Source organism: Sinohyriopsis cumingii, chromosome 11 (assembly GCF_028554795.1).
Source record: "Sinohyriopsis cumingii isolate HCF-2022 chromosome 11, ASM2855479v2, whole genome shotgun sequence".
Taxonomy (NCBI): domain Eukaryota; kingdom Metazoa; phylum Mollusca; class Bivalvia; order Unionida; family Unionidae; genus Sinohyriopsis; species Sinohyriopsis cumingii.
In genome coordinates, this window is record NC_142971.1 from 82277664 (window position 1) to 82304458 (window position 26795).

Consider the following 26795-nt stretch of genomic DNA (forward strand, 5'->3'; position numbering starts at 1 on the left):
GTATGCACTTTGAGATGATGATACTACTGTTGCAAAGGATGAAGCCCATCAAGGTTGCTTCACCAACTATTCGTGTCTTTACATTCGGGATATTTATACAATCACCCCTAAGACATGTTTTTTAAAAAAGAGATTTAAACATTTTGAAAGCTAAGGGTCTTACATTATTACTGTGAAGGGAATGCATCTAGGTGCTATGATTACATAAATTTGAATGGGTGATATCTACAGTTCGTCTGTGCTGATGTGAAGTCACACAGCCAAAATGGCTAAATGTTCAATGTATGGAGATAAAATTTAGTACAAAATACTAATGAACAGTCAATTGGAAATAGTCAGGTTACAAGTATTTTGATAAAAAGCATAAGAAAGCAATGAAAATAAACTGTCCTTGATCTTGAATGTCGAATGTAAACTTGCACGCCATCAATTGATAAAACTAACACATGACTGGTCTGCTTGTTTCTTTATATGTATTCCTGAAATTGTCAAGTAGAATTGAATATTATCGTTTCAACTAAAACGACCAATGCACTTCTGTTTGAATGCATCACTAAACATAATGACTCAGCTATTTTATACTATGAACTCTTGATGGTCTCATGTAAACAAAATGATTAAAATTATCTGATTTATCATTTTTCTGGCGAGTAGCTGCTATTAAAAAAAATTGCAAATGATCTTTATTTCAAAGCGACATGAAAGTCTAAACACATATACAGCATTTAGTTCGAATGTTTATATTTTCGTTAATGCAATATAACTTATGTTGACCGTTTTTCATTATATGTGTCCTGGCTAGTGCCAAGTATAGTCTTCGTGAATTTAAAAACTTAGCATATGCAATGGAGTTTATGCAAATGCAAAACACTATAAAAATGTTACGTAACGTGGTATACATATATACTAATGTCAATTTAAATCCGCAAAAACGTCAGTATTTCAGTCATTATGAATCACTCCATTGCCTGTTCTATTGATATCTATTCAATTGGTTCAGTTACTAGAAGAAATGAGTTGACCATCCTACCCCGTCTCTCTCAACTAGTGAGAGAAGTTTATTTTATCACAAAGAAAAGAGAACATTTCACCATCGCTCTTTTCGGGTTTTAGAGTTTTTCAGACCTGACACGGGTTGTCATTTCGAACCCTAAGCTAGTACCCATATCTGATGAGTATCGAGTGCACATTTCAGACAGCATTTGATGAAACACTTGGTCTATAGTTTCCAAGCAGTGTCGAGTTGACGATATGATTAATAACGTTAGTCGTAGAATAGTGTCCACGCTCCACTCATTGAACAAGTATGTGTGGTTATAGTCATATTCAAATATCATTTAAAGATTTGCTTAAATTATGAAAATGTCATCATTCCTCATGAACAATATTGTCCAAATCCAAGATGTAGTCTTACGTTTCGTTTCACACTATTGCGGTCACAATTTTAAACTAAATCGATATTATAATATTTGGTAATTGGTCAACAAAGGTAGTGATGCCTTTCGTCATGATTGAATGTTTTAGTTAATTGCACTAAAAGCAATTGTTTCATTCTTGTAATATAAATATGTATTATCTCGAAACTTAAACAGTTTGCCATTTTTATCCCTTTCTTTTCTAAGACACGGATCTGTGGAACAATAATTTTTTAATGTGGCATAGTTCTTTCTAAAAGTGACATACCCCAATAAAAATGGTTAAAGTGAAGAAGACCTTGGCGAAAAGCGTGTCTAGCTCAGACTGCAATTAACAGTAATAAATTCATTTCACACATTCGCATGTATGTAAATACATTTGACAGAAGGATATTGCTGTAAATATATTTGACATAATGGTCACCCCATACATTAACTTGACTGATTGGCCTGTCTGTAAATATATTTGACAGATGAGGGTATCTATGTAAATACATTCGTCAGGTGGATATCTCTGTAAAAATATCGTGAAAGTAGTTTATCTTCAGAAATAAAAATGCCAGATGCGTGTGTCTATAAAAATAAAAAAACACTTGATATATGTGTTATCTGTATTTATTTTGAGTTTTTTTCTGAAGTAGTTCGTTTATTTCATTATATGCTGCTGGTAATGGAAAATTGAACATAATTGATGACCTTGTCCAAAATCATTGACAGTTTTATAAGCAAAACTGGATAACAATAAGGATTAACAAGTTATGGTGAGTCAAGGACATTATAATTTATTCACGCAGCCAGACGTTATTGTAACCAACAACTTAAATTTTCTAGAACAATAAACGTTTGACCTTATCTCGACTTCCCTTTCAAATATAATATAAAACGTTTCTAATATATTATAAATCTTTTTGACTGGTAAATTAGTCATCTGAGGAGAATCGATTGGGCAGTATATTTGATTTGGGTGAAGTTAATGTAATCAGATAGTTCTTAAATGTAAAGAAAAGGTTTCAGAAACAAAGCTCTTAGCCATAGTGATTTGGAAATATAGTGAATATAACCTGGGAAATCTTGGATTATTTAATTTCGATTCAACAAAAGACTGTTGGCATAATTTAGGCTATTGATATATTATTACATTTAAGACTACTGGCCACTACAGGTACATTAAAATCTTCAGCTCGCAGAATATTTTGAATAGCACTTTCGATTAATCACAACTTTGAAGACTATTTGGTATTTAATTCGCAATGCCGTAAGTTATTTTTGACATTTTCACTTTGTCATCTATGTATATAAAATATTTGTTGAAATTTATAAAGCATGCTGCTTATCACTCTTTTCTGACACTTAGCTCTAGACCATAGAGTCAAAAAATGTATCTCTCTGCGAAAACGTTTCTCAGATGATTTGCTCTGTTAATGCATTTCTCAGACGATGCGCTCTGTTAATATATTTGACAGACACGTCTTGTCTCTCAATGCATTTGACAATTGGTTATCCCTGTCGAATCCATAAAATAATGTATTGCTGAAAATTGAAAGGATATGTATTTAAACCCTCAACTCGTTTGACATGAAATATGCTGAAAACATACGAAGCTAGCCAGAAACTCTAATCCTATATCTGCCACCATTCTTCGTAAATCATATCGCATGTTTAATTTAGTCTTAATGAAGTAGTTTTAAATTTATAAAATGGTATGTCGATGTTTAACTCTAATGATGGTCTTGTCACACAACAGCATATATAGCCATTAAATATGACCATAATTTTAAAAGTCATCATGACCGTAGGCAGACTGATTGGTTTTTCAGATCGGTACTGTTTGGAAGAGAGAGAGAGAGAGAGAGAGAGAGAGAAAGAGAGAGAGAGAGAGAGAGAGAGAGAGAGAGAGAGAGATCAACATTTATGACCATTTTATTTACATGTCCAACATAACAGTTCTGTAATGATTTGCACGTAGCATAGTTTTATTTTTAAAATGATTTCATGACAATCATTTTTCAGTTCTTCATTTTCATATTCCATTCACAGTTCTGCGTTGATCGTAATGTAGCATACTTTCATCTGTACCACAATTTCATAACATAGTTTTATCCCTCCATTTTCACTTTCCTAAGAAGGAGATTAATAACCGCCCCTGTCTGGTACAATGGCGTCTGTCTTTGCTTAATATATACCCAGTAATGCAGGCATCACTCTTGTATCGATCTCTGCAGCGATTACAGTTACTCACTCCACATGCTGTAATAATAATAATAATAATAATAATAATAATAATAATAATAATGACAATAACAATCGTGCTAATAATGGCAATAATAAGAATAGGATCGGATAAGTCGAAAAAGAAGACGGAGAACAGGAACAAAACAGCTTTATACCATGAACATAGCAAAGACAATATGTACTCAAGATGTAACAATATCATTTTAATAAAGCTGCCGAGAACGAAGTAATATTAACACTACTACTAATATTACTACTATTACTACTACTATAACTACTATTACTGCTACTAATAATAATAAAAATTACTTGCAACACACCGATGAGAAAGTTTAGGATAATGCTGAGAGTCATACACTCAAATATACGGCCTACACACCGGAACACATGTTGCTCAGCCCTCAAAAATATAACTCCCCCGACGATAAAATGGGTAGACACATTATTCTTGCATTTTTTTCATTAATAATATATAAATAGTAATGACACATTGGAGTACTATAAGGCTTCAGAGTAATAGCTAGTTTAAAAGTTAAAATGATGGTATATTTTGTTGTTTTCAGTATTACAAAGTACACGTTGATTGCGGTCCCCGGGTAGCCCATCTATGGCAGTGGTCATTTCAGAACACTGATATCTACCTCTAGTTCGCGTAGGTGCGAGTCTTGGGCTCTGCCATCAAGGGTATGTGGAAGCGGTTGCAGATTCCTATGGGTCAGTGATTCTTCTCGGAGGTTTCTTCGGTTGTTTATCCACCAGATTTGCAGGCCAACTTGAATACAATATCATGCGCTGAAAAATGGCATTACTCACTTAACAACAGCAACATCATATGAATTACAAGGAAAATATACTAGAAGTCTTTGGATCATTCATTCCTTATTACTAGTATTGAGCTGTAGAGGTCGAACAGAAAGGAGTAATCAAATTAGCAACATCATTTGCAACATAGCGGTAATAACAGTACTAGGACAAATTGTTGTAGCTATAGAAGTAGCAGTGGCAGCAATAAGACTAGTAGTAGTAACTTTAGAAGCAATAGTATCAGTAGGACATTGGCAATAACAGTAAGAGTAGTGGAAGGTCCAGTAATAGGAAAACTAACATCATCAGAGGCAATGCTAGTGAAACGGTAGTCAGAAAAGTCGTAATAATAGTAGAGGTGGCAGTAGCGGTATCAAAATCAGTCCTGATGACAGTATAGGTAGCAGGAACAGTAGGAAAATGAGTCCTTATAACAGATCAATTAGCAGTAACAGTAGCAAAACGAGTCCTAATTACATTTCATCTAGCATTATCATTAGCAAAATGAGTCCTAATACCAGTTCAATTAGCAATAAGAATATCAAAATGAGTCTTAATAACATTACAATTAACAATAACAGTCGCAAAGTGAGTCACATTAACAGTACAATTAGCAGTAACAGTAGCAATAAAAGTCAAATTAACAAAAGTTATAATATCGCAAGAGGGGAAATAACAGTAGATTTAGCAGTAATCTTAACATTAACGGTCATAATAATAGAATAGTCGTAATAATAGTTGCAATCAATAGTAAAAACAAAAGTACTATATTATTTTCTTGTTAGCAATCGATTGGCCTGTTCAACCTTCGTTCATATTATATAATAATATAATCAAAGGATATCTCCCATCCTCACAGTCATGACTATTACCGTTTGTATGCCTCATAATCATTACGTTGCTCTTAATATTTAAAATGAGTATGTACTAAAGCGTATTTTATATATTCATACCAAACTATATTGTTAATTAAACAAAACTCATGGTTTATAATATAACTGTGGAATAAACGAATACTCCATTTATATGTTCCTCATTAGAAACATTTAAAATATATATCTCTACATTTTCCTGTTACAAACCAGAGATTTGTATTTCCCGGTTGATTGAGAAAGAGGTATAAAATTGGATATGTTGTCATCCCTTCCAACATGTTTAGCGATGGTACGACACAATAATGCGGGGACCCGAGTTTTTTTGTCTCTCTGATTGAGTTCAGGTATCGCGATCAGCTAATGTGGTTATGTGAAAAAGCTTGCCATTAGCTTCTTGTAGGTCGGTGGTTCTTTCCTGAGTTTTCCTGGGTTCTTCCTCCACCATTTATGCTGGCCGCCATATATCGCCTATCTTGTGCTGAACAATGGCGTTAAACCGTACAACAACAACAACACAGTAATGTTATATATATTGTCAGCTGATATAACAAACGATTGTACAACACTATAATGGTGGATATGTTGTCATTCAAAATGACAAGCTATAGCAGGATACTATAATGTTGGACATGCTCTTTAATAAGGCTAGCGATGGGACGACACTATAATGTCATGTTTCGTTGATCTTCCACTATGACAAGCAATGGTACGCCACGTACTAGAATTGAATGCTTGTTTGTCACAAAAATATATTCTATCAAATACCAAAATCATTTCAAGAAGAAAATGCGGATAGAGAGTACAGTTATTAGATGGCTAATGTACCCAGTCTGATTATCACACAATGTATTTGGTCAGTATGTCTTAATACGCCGTATCATTATGACGCCATGTATTTGGGCTGGCTGGCTTAATATACATATTTGCATTATGACATCATGCATTTTTGCCATATAGCTTTATATTCAGAGTTTCTTTTGAAATTACGTATAAGGGTCGTATGGTTTAATATGAGCACAGGAGAACCTATGCAATTTAGCTACTATGTACCGTATGTCTTTATATACAGAGTTTCATTATTAACCATTTATGTTTGTCCTTAATCTTTATATACCGATTTTTGTACACTATGTATATTAACGATATATATGGGCCGTATGGCTTTATATATCGAGTGTCATTAGTAACCATGTCAATGGGCCGTATGGCTTTATATATCGAGTGTCATTAGTAACCACGTCAATGGGCCGTATGGCTTTATATATCGAGTGTCATTAGTAACCATGTCAGTGGGCCGTATGCTTTATATATCGAGTGTCATTAGTAACCACGTCAATGGGCCGTATGGCTTTATATATCGAGTGTCATTAGTAACCATGTCAGTGGGCCGTATGCTTTATATATCGAGTGTCATTAGTAACCATGTCAATGGGCCATATGGCTTTATATATCGAGTGTCATTAGTAACCATGTCAATGGGCCGTATGGCTTTTTAATCGGACTTTCATTATTACACTATGCATTTTTGCCGTTTGGCTTTATATACCGAATATTTTATACCATGTATATAGACCGTATGGCTTTATATACCGAGTATATATTTATGCTACGTATATGGGTCGTATGGCTTAGTATTAGCACAGAAAAACCTATGCAATTTAGCTACTACCGGCAAACATGAATTTTTAGATTATGTTTGGCAAAAGCTAATAGGTCATAACAAACAAACTGCCACTAGGAAAACCAATTTAGCTTTTTAAATTTCTAAAATGTTTCAAAAGAAAAAAAAATCTGTCCAAAACATTTAAAAGTTAAACAAGACGTGCAAAATGTATCTAAACAGCAAAGGCAGAGTTATCTCAAAAGCATACAGTCATGCATTCAAAACATAATTAGATGTTACGTGGAGTAGACCTAATTTTCCAAGTATCTCTCTTCAAATTACACTCTGATATTGTGGACAAGTTACCAGAACATTATAGCTACATTGTATTTAAAACTCATTCTTCTGTTGCCGGGGAGTGACTTCAGCATTATAACTACCTGTTTAATAAATCGATTACCAACCAAATGTAGCTCGTCAAAGTCATGTAGAATTTAAGAACTAAATAAAATTGAAAGTCTCTCTTCTAATGATGATATATTAAATATGTTGTACCTCTCTGCAAATGCCATATTTAATGGACAGTAGACAGTGGAAAACATTCAAATAACGTCAAATAATAAGCAGCAATATTTAATGGAGTTTTTTATATACTGTACAATAAAGAATAAAATGATAATGCATGCACATATAGTTGAAATCTTCTGAATCCTTGAGTTATTTAATACGATGTGTTCTGGAAAATGGGAAATATATCAAAACTGTAGTCATTTGCAAGAAATCTAACGTAAGTAACTTCATAATAATTTCTTTAAAATATATCAGTTAGATTGGAACATAACGGAGTGGTAGCGCGGCTGACTCTCATTCACGACGGTTGGCGTTCAAATAACGTGACTGGACATACTGTCCACGTAGGAGATAATCACGTTTTTTTAAAAGTGGGAGGCTCCAAATCCCCGAGAATTTTATATACACCTCATAATCATGTCAAACAACGTGGTGCATATGTTTTGCACTCTCCCCGGCGTTTGATATTGGGAGAGTACATACAATTGAAAGGCCGATACAACCTTCTGAATTTCTAAAATTTCGTTTGAATAGGGATTCGATGGGGGGGGGGGATTCTATGTAGTTTGGAGCCCTTCAAAAAAAATCGTTCCGTCATTTGAGCTCTAAATCTCACCGATGGGTACCCCACACGAAAACATTAAACAGGAATGTCAGCCAAAAGGAAAAACTTCGTGGGGTGCTAAGAAGACCATAAGAAAAATCTAACAAAAGGACGTTATGGAAAGGCATAAAGGCTAATAAGAAGGGACCCCAAGAATGATAACCGATCATATTGCTACGGTTTATCTTATTTTAAAAATTACATTTAAAGATATATAAATATATATTATTCCGCAATTACAAAAGTCAAGTAAGACGGCCTAAAATTTCAGCTTGATCAAGTAAAACATATTTATGATTTTTAATCATTTCAAACACAAAAATTGTAAAAGAGATAGACACTAGCAGCAGAGTACAAATTTATAAAGTAAATCCAACAGAGTATGTTCCAATCTTTGGCCTTGGTCAAAGAGACAGAAATTAAAGAAATTGTATCTCTCTCATGCGCTATTGAGAAAATTAGACGAAGATGAGAATAAACTGATCATTAACACCCGCGCCAGTCAGGTAAAAAAGTTTATGACAGATCGTAAAAATGATGACATTATTAATGAAAATGAAAGTGAAAGTAGTAAAGGGGATTTTGAAAGTTAAAGCAGTGAAAATAAAGACTATGGCAACTGTGTTCCCTGTCTTGGATAGATTATACTAGACATTGTCAGTTTATGTTTTTATTATGTTATCAAGTATTTTTTTAATTTATATTACCAAGAAAAGGCAAAAAATAAACTTACGTAAGATCTATGATATGACATGTAAACTAATATTAAGAATTCTTGTTTTAAATCAAGTAAGTGTCCGCTCCTTTCAGTTAGTTTGAAATTTATTCTTAATAATAACTGTTTACGACAACGTAGATAAACAGGATTAATAGGCTCTTAGTACGATCAAATATCAAGGAGGTACTTCTTCTTTAAATGTATATAAAATATATCCTTGCTGAGCCTGACTAGATTTTTTAATATCTATTTGATAGCTGCCATCAATTACATCACATACAAAATTGACCTCAATTGCTCATATGATATTTACAATTCCTTGTGAAATATCTCTGCCGCCACCGTACGGATCATTGTTATGTTTGCGAATTACTGATGATGGAGGTGATTTCTTCTTTCTTTCCATATTTCAACAGTTTGTGGAACATATTCATTGATAATGTTGTTGAGTTTTCATTTGCGTCCGTCGGTTTCATATCCTGGCATTACAGAAATTGTTACTTATGCTTAATTTAATCTGCAATATTTAACAGTATTTCTTTATATGTTTATTTTATGTTATATTTTGGTATTGCAAAATCTGCCTTCTTTATATGATCAATACATTTTTGATTAATATAATCAAGGTCTGATACAGCATATTTTAAATGTTGTATTGTTTTAATGATTTTCATTTTAAGATCACCATTAGCATACTACAGAATATAATTTTAGATTAATTAATGATACAGACATATTAATATGTTCATTTCTAATTGTATTAGTTAAAAATGTGATTATGTATTCATTAACAGCATAAAATGCTAAACTAATTTGACCATAGAAGTAGAATAGAGATATTGAAAAGTAGGACGTAATGGAGATTCTTCTTTTTGATAGTTTAGATTTCTTATAAACATATTTTCATTTGTGAGGAATTCATTTAAGTTTTGTTCTGGTGGTTTTTTGTATTCCGTGGGCACGTCACGCTAACCTAAAACAGATCGGATCGATGATTGATATATATCTATATCATAATGTGGTGAATATATTTAAATCACAGCTGATAAAGTTGGTGCGTGAACGGTGATAGCATTTTTTGATTATTATCGATTCGATTCTGCATTTGGAATTCATCATTACATTGTTCGATTTGATTATTACCTGTTTGAATTCTGAAAACTTGCCAATCGGGAGTTACATCATCTGTATTGTATTTGCAAATACGACCAAATGATTTGCTGGCAATCCACCGAATGATTTTGATCTGATATTTGGCCAGCTATAATATACTCGTATATGTCATTTCTTTCGCTGGAATTGCAGTTGGAAAGATAACGTAAAAATTCGGGGTTATTAGAGCTCAATGATATCTTTGTTTTTGACGAGGCTGTATTAATTACGATTTACTGGAGTAATTCCTTGGGCGTTGACATTATTATTATTATTATTATTATTATTATTATTATTATTATTATTATTATTATTATTATTATTGTTATTATTATTATTATTAGTAGTAGTAGTAGTAGTAGTAGTAGTATTGTTATTTAAATCATGCCTGGATCCTATCACAGTTATTGCTTCATTGTATGTAATTTTATTATGTAATCATGTAATTTTGTTTTTACACGTGCATATATTTTGCGATGATAATAGGAAAACCAGCAATTGTTTTTGCAGCTGAAACACAAATTGCTACAACTGATGGTGCCATTACTTGCGATAGTCCTGTTGTTGATAACGATAAACCGATTCCAGCAATAACAGCAGACACTGAATAAACAATTATGTCAACAACAATTACACGTCTGCAATATATTGTTTACTTTTACTATATATTCTTCACAGATAATTTAGTTTTGTTTGCCATTCACGTGCTTGACTGTATTTGAATGTTGTGCTGCACATTGAACGTTGATCGGAATGTTCATTATATTTGAATTAAGTGGAAATTTGGTGACTAATTCAAGACACCAATAGCAAATTAAGCCCATTTTTGTTTTCTTTTCAGTTTCCAATGTAAATTGTTTTTCATCGTTTTGCTCCAACGTCACTAACATATATCCAGGAGATCCATTGTTTCATTAAATATATATGGTCAAGTGAAAAATAATAAATCGGACACTGTGTCGTAAAATCTATATATAATATTTGTAAACCAGAATCTATATATTGATCACGTCCCATACATGTCATTAATCGATGATATACACGTGTTGCATGATTCAAAACAAAATTTAACAATATATCTTTAGTTGGTTCATGATGTCCATTTATTCATAAATAAACTTCACTAACATCGAGTTTGTCAAATATCATATGACTATGTGCTTTTGAATTGACTTGTGAAGCGATACATATATAATTGGTGCAGAAACTCCTTGTTGTGATGTAATATGCTATGTTAATATACCATTAATATTACATTGAGTGCTATCTGTATTTACTGTCAACCATGATAATAATGATTTTCCTCCTAAATTCAGTAAACTAATTAACGTTTTTTCTTCACGTTATTGTTGGAGTCATTACTGGCATCCACGGTGAAAGTTTTGTTATCAGTACATTTCCCTTATCAAGAACATCATCCGCTCGCCACAGTGCATCAGCATCAGTAGCCTTTCCTGCAAGCACAACTGTATTTTAGCTCCAAAGATAACTTTTCTAACATTTCTACAAAACCAAAATATAGGAGATAACGGAATCGGGTATGCAAATCTTCTACTTCCACCTTTTAACATTGATCCAGGTGTAGCAAATCCTAAATTGTATTTTTCCTTGACTGATATAAGTCTTAGTCCATCAACTGCTCCTCCAGCCGCTCTTACATTACCCGCAACTTTCCTGATCTGTTCAGGAGCGTCTCTGTTATCTTTTACGAACATCACTGACGGTCCAGCTGATCCCGTATAACGATATGAATACCTAGCCAATTTAATATCGTTGTAGCTATATCAACGTCTCCTAATAATTTTTTCAATATTTCTTGCGTCAATCATGTACGTAGCGCTTTCAAACAACGCATAATACCATTATCAACAAAATAAACTTTAGCATCAGCTCCGTATTCTGTATTATCAGTTTTTACAATTTCTAATTCTATATCGATAATTGCTTCATCAGGCGAACACTATCTTTTTGTATCTTGAACTTGTAATTGGATTCGACCACATTGATTTGTCTTAGTCGCGTCATAAGAATGATATTGATAATCGCGTATAGATTCATCTTTGAGAATTGGTGCGTCCATATAAAATGCTAGATCGGATATACGCATAAAGGTTTTTAATATAATCGTCTACAACGAAGACCACTTCCTGAAATAAAACATGTATTTGCCGCCATACCCTCATTAGCCAACTGTGTAGGAATGACTTCTTAAACAGCAAACTCTGCAAGTTTTTGATTGGCAGTTTGATATTTTTTATCATACTGATATATGCAGGCATAACTAGTACTGAGTAATTGTTCTCGCTGCGGTTGTCTTCCCACAAATCGAGCTAACTTTTCTTTGTTGAAAATGCTTTACCAGCAAGATTATTAACAAAACGTAATGCTTTGCATCGAATAGTTTCAATAGCTTTTACCCATAATTGTTTTGTAATCGTTGCTGCTTTTTGAGCCATCCTTTTGAATAAACCCATAACGACATAACCAGGTCCGTCTGCTTAAATAGCATAATACGTAGGCAATGGTGAATATTATGGCTAACTATTACAGGTCCGCGTTGAGCATTGTGTGCAATCATTTTTAAAATTACAAATTGATTAATGAATTGTTTTCAGTAGCTGTAATAATCATCAACAATTTGTTATATAAGATAGTGATAAACAGTACGATATCTAACACCACCTGTAAATAATATTGGACAATTATCAAATGATTCAGTAATAGTTTCTGCGGAATTATTTCCTGCACGTTTTTCTCCAATCAGAATTTATATTCCTTCAACAAAAGCAAGAACACTGACAAGGCAAAGTCCTATTCCACTTCCTTTTCTTGGTTCATCTGCCAAGCTCAAAACATCTATTTCCTCTTTTGTAATTTTCTTTCTCTTGTGTTATCATATCTTTAAATTGCTTAACTTTAGTGTCATCAGCTCTGAGAGAACTTTGATTAGCAAATATAAGATATACATCTCTAACCCAATCATCGTTTGTACAAGATTTAGCCTCTTTCGTTCTTACATAAGTCTTTATATTATCATAATTTGAAGTAATATTATAAACTTGTTCTGCTCTTTCATTCGCGATATCACTACACCCCTTAGTCGTACATATATATTTAAGAGCAGCATCAGTTTCGGATTGTGTTTGTTTCTTCCTTTTAGATTTAGGTTGAGGAATTTGTGGCTCAGGTTGAAATTGTTGTTCAGAGTTCTCATACGTTTTATTTACATTTTCGATATATTCTCTATATTTTGGTTCATCATTTTTTAGCCTGTTTTTATTGCAATATTTGCAAAATATCCATTTAATAAAATAATCAATATTTACTCCAGCATACTTAGGTTTTAAAAGTACAGACTTTCGAATAAAACCCAACACTGCTGTACCAGGTTCTTTATCATTAAGGTCTTTTAAAAAATCTTCTCAAATTTTTTAATCAATGCAATATTTTCTTTTCCTACTCCAGGTATTGGTGCCAGATCTCTTTTTTATTTCATCAATACTTTTAAGTATCTCTTCCTCTCCACCAGAAGGTTGAGCGGCAACTATTTCGCCCAGAAGATCTCTTAAAATCGTTATTGTTTGTTTGGTTCTTCTTGCTATCTTTTCGGTTTGCTCAGCAGTTGGTTGGTGATGAAGTAGATGTACCTTCTGCATATTCAACTTGTTTCTTGACGTTCTTGCTGCTTTTGTTTGAGAACATCACGAACACGAAGACATCTTCTAATTGCTTCAAATCTTTTTCGTGCTAGTCTACTAGTGTAAGATTCCATTATTGATATAATAACGATTTTATTACAGCAGCAGAGAGGGTACGACGAGAAACAAGTGACCCAACAGGGAAACACACATTTTGGAAAACACAAACGACAAAGATAAAGCTAGACAATTAGAGAAAGTGTCGTTAAGAATGGGCTTTATGTTGACTTTATTCAACTTATTTTTTCGTGCTTTGTTCGTATGAGGTATTATGTTTATAAATGGACTTCAAAGCAAGTGGTCTGCTCACCCACTCTGATGCTTAAAGTGCACAATCAGCAATTATATGATGGACATCACAACACATGTCCTAATTTGGTATCGATAGTATATCCCAAATCGCTTATAAGCGATACGCGGCTTTGTGTAAATTTGTTAGTTCACCAGAATTAAAACCACGTTTGTCTTGCAGTAGATTCCATATCTCACGTTCAGCCTTCCCCAAAGAAGCGTTAAGAGTGACACTCCACAGCGTTAAGAGTGACACTCCACAGCGTTAAGAGTGACACTCCACAGCGTTAAGAGTGACACTCATCATATTGACCATACATGGTCACACTTTGAAATACAAAACATACTCTAAAACAGAATATTTTACGTATCCGAGATTTAATCTGGTTTGCTTTTTTTTTTCCTGCGGACATTTGCACAATTAAGGTATTGAATGCTCATATATAATTGTAAATAAGCGCCTTAAATGCGAAACAACACTACAGTATAACCAGGCTGATCATCACATTGTAGTATTGGAAACCACGCCATTCATTTATGAGTCCAGCATGGTGACCATTGTACTACAGTAAGCCTGCAGCACCGTGCGATAGCGCTGTTACTTTGAAGTCATTTGATTTCTTTTAAGATTAAAGGATCTCCGAAGAATGAAGTGACAAAGTGATAAAGTGATAAATAAAGTGATAACGTGATAAATACATAAATAAACATATAAATAAAGCAACTAAAGTGATAAATAAAGTTATAAATAAATAAATAAATAAAGAGATAATACGTAGAATACAAATTATATATATAAGCATGACAGTACAAAAAATATCGAGATACAAGTATCACTTACCTCAAACAATATAATGATCCAAGTATCACTTAGTGCAAAACTGACAGAGATACGGGTAATATTAGAGCAAAAATGACAGATAATGGTATACGTAGTCCAAAATGGAAAAGATAGAAGGTACAGAAAATACTTTACTCGCGTAGTACAAACATAAAAGAGAGAGAAAGTACAGACCACAATCTACTCTATTATTACAAAATAGCATAAGGTACAGAGCAGAATATTATTTACTCACTTAATGTAGAAATGACTGATAGAAAGTAGAGAATATAATTTATTCCCTAAGTACAAAAATGACCAAGTCAGAAGGTACCGAAAACAATTTACCCATATTGTACAACAACAAAAAAATGAGAGAGATAGAGGGTACAAAGTATATGCTACGCATGAGGATTGAAACTCACATTAACGAGCTGTGCATTCTGTTTATGTTTTTTTTTTTTTTGTAGTCCTTGTTATTTTTACGCTACTTGATCTCGTAGTTTCACTCGTTCGCTGATGTACCATCCCTAGATGACAACACATGCAATTCAATGTGTTGAGCGTGGCTATAAATTACACGAGCATGTATAACACGTAATGACGTTATAGACTGTAGATCTGAGTTGACTCTTTATACCCATGATATTATCAGGAAAACTATACAAAGCAAATAAGCAGGTCCAGAAGTAAATCTGTGTTTGTTAGGAATTGTATAGTACTTAGTGACTTTTAATAAATACGACGTTATTGCAAATGTAAATCGTTCTGTTAAATCACATACAAGTAAATAAGGAAATAGACTATAACTTTACAATCTACAAACCAAGTCAGAGTTACCAAAAATACGAAAATAAACTTAAAAGTAAAATAATTTTATCATGTGATACAAATAAGAAATTAAGATATAAGTCAAGTACCTCTACACTGGAGATTGCAAGCCTTTAAAGTAGACTGCTCACTGAAAAGACTTCATGCAGTGTGATATTTTGTTCTACGGTACGGTAATTCATACACCGACTATACTGCCCTACATCGTATGTGTGCCTGAGGAATATAGATTTTCCCAAAGCAAGCATTTCGCTCCTGAACTTAGAATGAACCGAAGTCACTGTTTCGAAAATATGCGATATACAAAAATCACCCTCGGGTAATCCTGCACGCAAAACATGAAATCTGAGAACACGTATTTAATAAAACGATAGATTTATACAATTCAGTGACAGCTTCCAGTATAGACGTGTTTGTATTTATTCAGACCTAACACACCTAGGTTATATATTATGTCTCCACATCCGTGCATTTTTATTGATTTTAGCGGATATTTATTGTATTATGGAAAATTGATTAGTTGGCCTCTTATCAGGTATAATACTCGTATTCAACTATATTACATGTGTTATATGATATATTTGTTGCTTTGGTGTGAGCCTTAACGATATTTTTCAGCAAATTAAACTATCCAGTTTAGTTATTGGCGGAGAAAAAGCCTGGTACGTCCTTATAAAGAACGACTTGCCTATACGAAGCTGCTGGCAAGCTATTTTCATAATTAATCTGTTCTAGTTAAGACTCGAAATCCCGCGACCGATGTGTATTGTGTGTGATCTGTAAATTTAAGGGCCTTAGACGGATCGATAACAGGGCTTCCATCGGAAAAAAGATGTTAAAATTCCGGTAGGTTATAATATAAATATTAGAAATAGATTAAAAAATACACGTCCTTGTTATGTATTGATTAATTCGCCTCTGGTAAAGTGCATCATATAGTTTAAGGGAAAACTAGTAACTGCCGAAAGCGGATTTATGGAATCCACAACGAGTGGAATGTGGAAGAAGTGCGGAGACTAAATGAAGAATCTGGATAAAATGCGGAATCAAATCTGTCACGAATGTCATTTTTTAGAATACATTTGTAACAAAACAGGTGTTATAATCACAGTTTTAATAATGCTAGTTCGTAAATTGTATTTAATATAAAAAATTGACTCTTAGTGTGATTAACAGTTTTTTATTTGCATATATCCGAAACAAAACTTGCATCAATTTTTTTTAACATTCATGCAAGTGTTTTGATACCAAATTTTCACAAAGTATCCAACCATAAACCTTACCTATCGGTGATGTCTTTGCTGATGGTAATGCTGCGTCACATACGTGACAATATATAATGTACAACAGGCTTTGAGGGTACGGACGGTTCAAGCAGACGGTTTGATTCATCCTGGATCATTATTGTTATTATCGGTTCACCTTTACCAGTTGAAACAATGTCGACATTGCCTGCTCGTGGTTTGCTTCCTTTCTGAAGATTTCTATGGTATGTTTTGGTTACTGCGTCGTACGGGAACGCATAGTGATTTCTGCCTCGATACACAATGACATACGTGCAGTAATTATATTTTAACATTATAATTTTGAGGTGCAAGTTATCTGAGCGACTATTTGTTATGAATTATTGCTATACTTTAGTATTATCTGATCGTTTCGTTAGTGTACATTGTTCTTTATTATTATCAGATTGTTTTGACAGTGCTCATGTAAGCCTGTAATCACCACCTCATATGATATATCGACTGCGTGCGCATCGCCAAAACGCATGTTTCAGATTCAGTGGTATAACCAACTGTACGTATTACTATTTTTAAATAAATTTAATAATGGACTATAATGTACACAAAATCTGTAATGAGCAGGAAGACTTAATAATGGATTTTATGTCAAGCAGCTTATATTAGTGCATTGATTTGTAACTCACCTTAACCAGCTTACATATGCAAACGAATGTTACTTGATCAAATTAACTACAATGAAATTTACATGAAACCCATGCTATCTAATCCATACATCAAAAACTGTATCCGAATACTGATGACTTCATAACAAATACAAATCACTGCGTGACATACAACTTTCTCTGCCGGAACGTATGATACCTCTACACTATAACTGGTCAAACTGAAATACGGTATAGTTGCATATTATAAAACTGAGCAGAAGTCACATTTTTTCCTGAGCTGGGTTCAAACCGTACCGACCTAGGAACATCATCAACAACAACAATAACACTACCAACAACAACACCAATACTACTACTATTACTACTACTAATAATAATGATAATTCATAATGCCATTTGACTGACATAATTATGATGAGCTAGTGAAATTTCAAGTTCATTGCCGCATGACAAAACCTTCTGTCAGAACGTAAGATACCTCAGGCATATGAATGTTCAAACAGGAACACAGTATAGCTGCATATAAGAACTCTGCGCAGAAGTCACATGATTCGTCTTGACTAGGTTTAAACCGTATCATCGTAGGATATAAAAAAAAAACAACAGCGATAATAATAATAATAATAATAATAACAATGCTAATAATAATACTTCATACTGCCGTTTGACTGACAAAATTATAACTGAGTTAGATAAATTCAAGTTCATTGTCGCATGATAAAATCTGCTGTCGGAACACAAAATACCTCTAGCAGATGACACTGTTCTAATAGGTACACGGTATAGCTGCATAAAAGAACTCTGCGCAGGAGTCACATGATTCGTTTTGACCAGGTTTAAACCGTACAGTTGTATGATAAACAACAACAGCGATGATAATAATAATAATAATAATAATAATAATAATGTTGATCTCGTTCAGGGTCTAATCTTTAGAAGCTCCAAATGTTTTACACCATTAGATCACATATAAGAAACATATTCAAAAACGATATTACTATATCAAACAACAGGAAATTAGAAAACAAAGACATGCTGACAATAATTGAGTACATATATATTAACGAGTCTTTCAGTCTCTTGCTGTTCTCACAAGAATGGAGTTTTATGAACAGTCTTGACTCAAAATATGGGATCCTTGTATCTAAAACTTGTAAGCAGTGCGCTCCAAGTAGATGTGCTCTGGTAAGCACAAATAATATTGTCCTTATACCTTAGTTTTCAGAGTTGGGTCAATCAAAGTACAAGTTTCAAAATTTAGTTTACACATAGGTGAGGTAACATATTCATATTAACAGTGGACACAGTCAACGAAATCTAACATAGAAAACTGATTTGTGCTTGATTCTGGATCTAGAGGGTATATACAAGTGTTTCAGTGGCAAGAACATAAAGATAACGATTAATGGGATGATGTGTAACAGTCCCAGATATGCAACCTTGTTTATGTTCATTACATGGGGGGACGAGTGGCCGGGTGGTCTAAAGCGCTCTCCATTACGGAGTACTGCCATCTCACCTCTGTCTGCCTGGGTTCGAGTCTCGGATTCAGTCAATGTGGATATGTGAGAAAGCTTGCCAGTAGCTTCTCGTGGGTCGGTGGTTCTTTATGGGGTTTTCCCGTGTTTTTCCTCCATTTTAATACTGGACGCCATGTATAGCCTATCGTGTGCTGACAAATGGCGTTAAACCCTACAACAACAACAAGAACAACAACATTACGTGTGGGTGTAATGTGACCGTACTATTTAGAGTGATATCTTTATATCTTAGTGAGTACATTTTATGTTGGTTTTGCTGATACGTATCGCTTGTGGAAAATGATGTGAATGATTAATATATCAAGGTATATTTTGTCAAATGCCGAAAACAAGGAGGGTGAGGACTGTACAAGTTCCACTAGCCAAAGCTGAGGAAATGTCTTTAACTTCTGTTGAGCGACCAGATTTAAATATTTGAATGTAATCAACGTACATTATTGAGGCACCTTATTTCGAGCCATGACGCTTGAGAACGACTGATTCTTTGCAATGAAGAAAATGTGGCCAAGAACAGAACCTTCTCAAACACCAAAACAGAGATCAGCTTGGTTGGATTGTTATCCATTTACATACACTTTTTGTGTTATGTTGACCGAGTCGGATGTGAATCACAGCCAGGCTGCATCTTGAATACCAAATATATCATGGAGGCGGTAAATTAATATATCAATATATCAAGGTATATTTTTCAAATGCCGAAAACAAGGAGGTGAGGACTGTACTACTTCCACTAGCCAAAGCTGAGGAAATGTCTTTAACTTCTGTTGAGCGACCAGATTTAAATATTTGAGTGTAATCAACGTACATTATTGAGGCACCTTATTTCGAGCCATGACGCTTGAGAACGACTGATTCTTTATAATGAAGAAAATGTGGCCAAGAACAGAACCTTCTCAAACACCAAAACAGAGATCAGCTTGGTTGGATTGTTGTCCATTTACATACACTTTTTGTGTTATGTTGACCGAGTCGGATGTGAATCACAGCCAGGCTGCATCTTGAATACCAAATACATCATGGATGCAGTAAATTAACATATCAAGGTATATTTTGTCAAATGCCTTACACAAGGAGGGTGAGGACTGTATTATTACCAATATCCAAAGCTGAGGGAAGGTCTTTAATTACTCTGAGAAGGGCAGTTTCATTAAAATGGCGAGGGCGTTATGCAGTCTGTACAATGCTGAACATAGTTTTCCTGTAGTCACTCGAGATACAAATTGGGGTAGAAAATATTTTTCTAAGAATATGTAAATAAATGTGAGGTTAGAAACGAGGTATTAGTTCTTTAAATAGTTTGGATCAAGTGTTGGTTTCTCTAACAGAGGCTTTACAATAACAGGTTTGAAAAATGACGGCGATACCGGAGATGAGACAGCTGTAATAATGTAATCATTAATGAAGGCAATATTGAATGTAACACGCGTGCAGAAGAATAATATTTGTTTCATTCTTTTGGCAGCTTCATAAATCTGCTTAGAATAGTGAAGTTGATGGGAAGCCACGATGCGTTCAGCCTTGCAGCGTTTACTTTCAGCAGTGAGAAGCTGGCTGCTAACACTCTTATGCAATGGAAAACACATTTGAATTGATACTCTGCACTAGGCTGCTGGGCATATTTGTCTACCAATAAACTCGACCACTTGTCAAGGTGAAAAGATGCATATAAACGCTCATCTGTATCGATAAAACTTATTCATGTCAAAAGCGTTATGGTCTTTCAATCCAAGATGTAAATTACGTATATTTCTATATCTGATGTTAAGGACAGATCAATGTACATAAGGCTAAACATGCAGATGCAATGGCAGAAAGTTTCTTTGCCAGAAACACATCGCAGTTGACGAAGGAAGAATTCTAACCTGAGACCCATAGAAACCAAGTGCAGCTCACAGGTCAGAGACTCTTGTAACAAATGTTACTTAACTAGAGAGAATTTTGGAGATGGAGGGCAAAAAGATGTATTAAATTAGCAATAAGCAAGAAATAATAATGTAATGTTTACAAAAAACTAATTTAATAATTTTGTATTGACAATGTAATGTCTGAATGACTTCCTTGTATTTAACCCTAACTTCATCCACCAGCAAAGTGCTTCCGAAGTAGTCTCTGTTTATGGTCAGATCATTTTTAACGAAGATCTTTCATATGTCGTCAACGTTTTAGCACGACTCTAGTTTTAGCAGCAAAGTGTATACGCATGTTTTAATGGTAGAATTAATTTATGTGTCTAGCGTGTACATCAGCCGATAAAAGAGGACAGTTCTTGCTAGAAATGTGTCTGAGTATGTTTATCGATTAACAAATGTTCTGCTATCGAGCTCCTCAACTTACTGCTCGAGCACTAAAGAGGATATACAGTGCAAACAAACAGAACTTTCAACAATGAAACTTAGAAACAATGAGCCATGGATTGAAAAAAAAGTACAGTTCGATTAGCCAGTCCAGGACAATCATGGCTCTACAGTTTTGTTCCTTTCATAGTATTTATGTTTAATGGTTAATAAAGTTCCAAGATTTTCCTGATCGATTATCCTGTTGGCAAACACTCTTATACAATGTTGCACACATTTGAATTGATACTCTGCACTAGTCTGCTAGGATGTATTTGTCTACCAATAAACTCTTCCACTTGTCAGATTGAAAATACGCATATGAACGCTCATTTATATCGATAAAAGCACAGGACTTCTTTGTTAGCGATGGGGTAGGTACAGTTGAAATTGTAGTGCCGGTTGTTGTCATCGTGGTGATGTTAATCACATATTATGAGATCATACCCCTAAGGAACAATGGATCAATAAGAAGCAATAAACAGCGAGAGAGAAAGAATGATAGATCGACCCATAGACAGCACGTGTAGCTCACAGGTCAGAGACTATTGAAACAAATGTTATTTAACGGGAGAGAACATGGTAGATGGAGGGCACAAAAGGTGGATGAAATTCGCCATAAACAAGAAATAATAATGTAATGTTTACAAAAAGCTAATTTAGTACTACCTTGTTGACATTTCAATATCCGAATGACTTCGATGTATCTAACCCTAACCCCATCCACCGGCAAATTGCTTCCTAGGTAGTTTCTGTTTACGGTCAGATCTTTCCTAACGAAGATATTTCATCTGTCGTCAACGCTTTACCGCGACTCAAGTTTTAGCAGCCAAGTGTAAACACGTTTTTTAACGGTAGGGTTAATATATTTGTTAACTAACATTTAAAGCAGTCGATAAGAGAGGACAGTTCTTACTAGAAATGTGTTTGAGCATGTTTATCGATTAAGAAATGTTTTGATATCGAGCTCCTCAATTTATTGCTCGAGCACTAACGTAAATACACAGTGCAAAGAAACATAAATGTTCAACAATGAAACGTGGAAACAATGAGTCATGGATTGCGAACAGACTACAGTCGGTAAACCAGCCAAGGAGAATCATGGCTCTAAAACTTTGTTTATTTAATATGATTTTAGTTTAAAGGGAAATAAAGCTCCCAGATTTTCCTGACTGATTATCCTCAACATTTAAAAAAGGCCTTCTACATGTTAAGTATTGTTAAAAGTACTCTTACTTTCGTTTAGTTTGTGTCTGATTGATGGATATAAGTTGAATGCAAGTTGCAGTGTAGCAGGGGATACAGGTTAGTCTTACTGGTGAGGGTCACCTAATCTGCTGAAAGCGCTTGGTAATTGTAACGTCTATGACTTGAAAAGTAAGGTGTTTAAAAACGAGGCCGTGGCTTTTTTCAACTCTATATTTCTGCATTTTGAGAGGCTGATACTGCTGTGGCAAACCACTAAGCCATTGCAGCACCAACTATTTTTGTGTTGACATACGGAATACTTACACAGTAACCTTTCATACCTGGTTTTTAGGAGATATTTCAATTTTTTAAAATCTAATGGTGTTACTTTATTACAAGGTAAGAGGAATGCATCTAGGCGCTATGATGACATAATTGGAAAGGATAACATATACAGTTCTGCTGTGCATATCTGATGTCACCCAGCCAGAATACATTGTAGAATGATGAAGGTATGGAGATACAATTTAGACCAAATTACTAATGAACAGTCCAGTTGCCGTAAACAGGTTCCATGAATATTGCTGAAAAACATAACTGAAGAATTAAACTAAACTTTCCTTAATCTTGAAAGTCGAATGTAAACTTGCACGCCATCAATTGATAAAACTAACACATGACTGGTCCGCCTGTTTATTTACATACATTCCAGAAACTGCGCAGTAGAATTAAATATGATCGTTTAATTTACACAAGCCCAATGCACTTACGTTCAAATGCATCACTAACCATACATACTCAACTATTTCTTAATAGGTTCTCTTCAATGTCACATGCAAAGAACATTATTTCATTTATCTGATTTATTTTATTTTTCTGGCGAGCAACTACTATTCGAAGATTGCACATGATATGTACTTCAAAGAAACATGAAAGTCTAAAATAATTTAAGCATTCCATTGAAATGGGTATATATAATCTATGCAATATAACTTATGTTGATCGTTTTTGATAATTTGTGTCATGTTTAGTGCCACTTACAGTCTTCGTGAATTCTAATACTTAGCTTGGTATACATGTACCGCACAACGTATGTCAATTTAAATCCGTGAATGGTAAGTATTCAAATCACCATCAGTCACTCCATGGCATCTCCTCTCGATATATATTATGTTGGTTTAGTTAATAGATGGAATGGGTTGAGCCCTCCTTCCTCTCTATCATCTAGTGACACAAGTTTTATTTTACCACAATGAAAAGAGAACCATCCACGAGTGCTATTTTCGAACCTTACATTATTGCTCCTTTCGGACCTTACGCGGGTTGTCATTTACAAACCTAAGCTCTTGACCACTTATGACTATTCTTGAGTGCACACTTTAGACAGTGGTTTTAAGAAACACTTGTTCTGTGGTTTCCAGACTGGGTGGAGTTGACGCTATTATTCATAATGTTAATTGTAACATAGTATAAAAGCTCCACTCATTAAAATCATTGGGTGTGGTTATATTTATATTCAAATATAATTTAATGATTTGCTTAAATAATGAGAGTGGCATCATTCCTCAGGATCATTCTGACCGAGTCTAAGATTTAGACTTTATTTTCGTTTCGCACTATTGCTGTCACCATTTTCAGCGATGTCGATAGTATAATATTTGGCAATTGCTCATTAAAGAAAGTGCCGCCTTTCGTAATAGTTGAATTTTTTTCAGTAAATTGTATCAAAAGCAATTGTTTTATTCGTTGTGAGGTTTAACGCCATTTTTCAGCACATTATAGGCTATACATGGCGGCCAGTATTAATGGTGGAGGAAGAACCCGGGAAAACCCCGAAAAGAACCACTGACCCACGAAAAGCTGCTGGCAAGCTTTTCCACATACTCACATTGGCTGAATCCTAGACTCGAACCCACGCAAACAGAGGTGAGATGGTAGTGATCCATAACGGAGAGCGCTTTAGACCACTCGGCTCCACTATACATACTAATATACATACTAATATATACATACAATAACATATTTGCGTACTACCAGACGACATAGTGATAGCGAGGTTAAACATTAAACGTATGGCATATTATGTTATTTTCAATATTAACTGAGTACACGATGATTACGGTCACCGGATGACCGATAATAGACATTCACTATTTCAGAACATTGACATCTCACTTCAGGCCTAGTGGGTTCGAATCTTAGGCTCTTTCAACGTGGGTATGTGAGAGCGCTTGCAGCTTCCCTTGGGTTATTGATTGTCCTCGGCGTTTTACGGGGTTCCTTCAGATATATTGGCCAACATGCATTGCCTATCATGAGCTGCCAAATCTCATTGCACCAATAACAACAGCAACAACACATGAAGTACAAGCAAAATATGCAACAAAGCTTTGGTTCGATCATTTCTTATTACTAGCATTATTATGTAATGACCTAATAGTAAGCAGAAATAAAATTAGCAACAACATTTTCAAAATGGTGGCAGTGACAGTCTAAGACTAGATATCTTAGCTAATCTAGTAGTAGTTGCAGTAGCAGCAGAAATAACACACCTAGCAGCAGTAGCAGTGGTAGTATTAGTGGAACACCGGCAACAACAGTGACAGTAGTGGTAGATCTAATAAGAGTAAAACTAGCAACAACAGTGGCTATACTATTGCAATGGTACTATTAAGAGTCGTTACGATGGGGGAGGTAGGAGTAATATAAGCGATATGAGTCATATTAATAGGAGCGTTAACAGTTATAAAAATGGTTGATTTAGATGTAATAGTATAATGAATAGTCATACCGTTAGAAGTGCCGTAATAATTGTTACCGACAATGCTTGCAGCAAAAGGATCGTAATAGTAGAAGAGTCAACAGCAATAGTAACAACATGAGTCGTTTTAATACTGGAGTTAGCAGTAATAGCAGCACTATGGGTCGTAGTAACAATACAGTAAGCAATAATAATGACAATAATATTAGAGTGAGCAGTACTATGAGCAGTATGTTTGGAAATATGGCATGGTCATTGGTAGTAATGGCATAGCTACCATTAGCAATGGCACGAAAACCATGGTAAGTATTACAGCCATAGCGGTAGCGTGCGTTGAAGTTAGCTGTAGTAGTATTAATAGTAGTAGCAACAATACTGGTAGTGATAGTAACAATAATAGTAGTGGTGGTGGTATTTTTAGTTGATTTAGCATTGAAAGTATTAAGTTTATATTATTCATATTGCCCGTACCGAAGTTAAAATGATCATAGTCGTTTATAATTTGGTCATAATTAACGTGTAAACATATAGATGGTGCTCCCTGTAGTGGTATTGTCTGTGCTTTCAATTATGATGGTGGTGATGATAACAGTATGCTTACTCACGCATACTTAGAGCACCATACCTATATGAACTTACCTAATGAACATCTCACAACGCAAGCTGTCCCAAACAAAAAAGAGGTTATAAGAAAGGATAATATTCCAGGGGATAGAGAAAGAGAAAGAGAGACAGAAGAATAGAATATTAGTTACATTGTGCATGCAAGACTGATGGTACTATCATCCCTATCAATCACAAACCTGGTTAAATCTTATCAAGTCCTAAAAACGTTGTATTAGTGATTGCTGATATTATAATACAATCAATAAGACGATGAGACGCATACATGCTTTCTTCTTCTTTCCCTTCCGCCAATTCATGGTATATATAGCAATAGCAATTGGTATCGATTCCAATGTGTGGCACATAAAGTGGTAGTTAATGGTGTTGATTCCTATTAATGGCATATATAGCAATAGTGACGGGTGCTGTTTCCCATTCATGGCCTGTATAGCAATGGTATCTACGCTTCATTCCCAGTCGTGGTATATATATATATATATATATATATATATATATATATATATATATATATATATATATATATATATATATATATATATATATATATATATATATTATAGCTCAACTGGTACTAATTCCACTTCATGGCATATACAGAACAAATAAATAACTATTGTTGATTCCCTTTAATGGCATATGCAGGAATCAGAAATGGTGTTAATTTTCATTCATAACCGATATAGAAACATTATTTGGTGTTGGTTCTCATTCATGGCATATATATCACTAATGACTGGTGTTTCATATTCCCATTCGTGGTTTTGCCGAGTCCCATTAAGTGCATTTTTGATTCCCGTGCAGGACATATATAGCAATATAAATT

The 26795-nt window shown here is 34.3% G+C and overlaps 1 long non-coding RNA gene across 1 annotated transcript in view; it reads right to left on the bottom strand.

Annotated features, from left to right (window-relative positions):
• Nucleotides 1–203: 203 nt before the first annotated feature.
• LOC149788853 (uncharacterized) overlaps nucleotides 204–26795 on the bottom strand; it is a 91521-nt gene continuing 64929 nt past the window's right edge. Inside the window, exons 2-3 of the long non-coding RNA XR_016424268.1 lie at nucleotides 4289–4439; nucleotides 204–3662 (exon numbers count right to left, since the gene is read on the bottom strand). This is a non-coding gene — a long non-coding RNA (uncharacterized LOC149788853). The remainder of the gene's footprint in view (nucleotides 3663–4288; nucleotides 4440–26795) is intronic.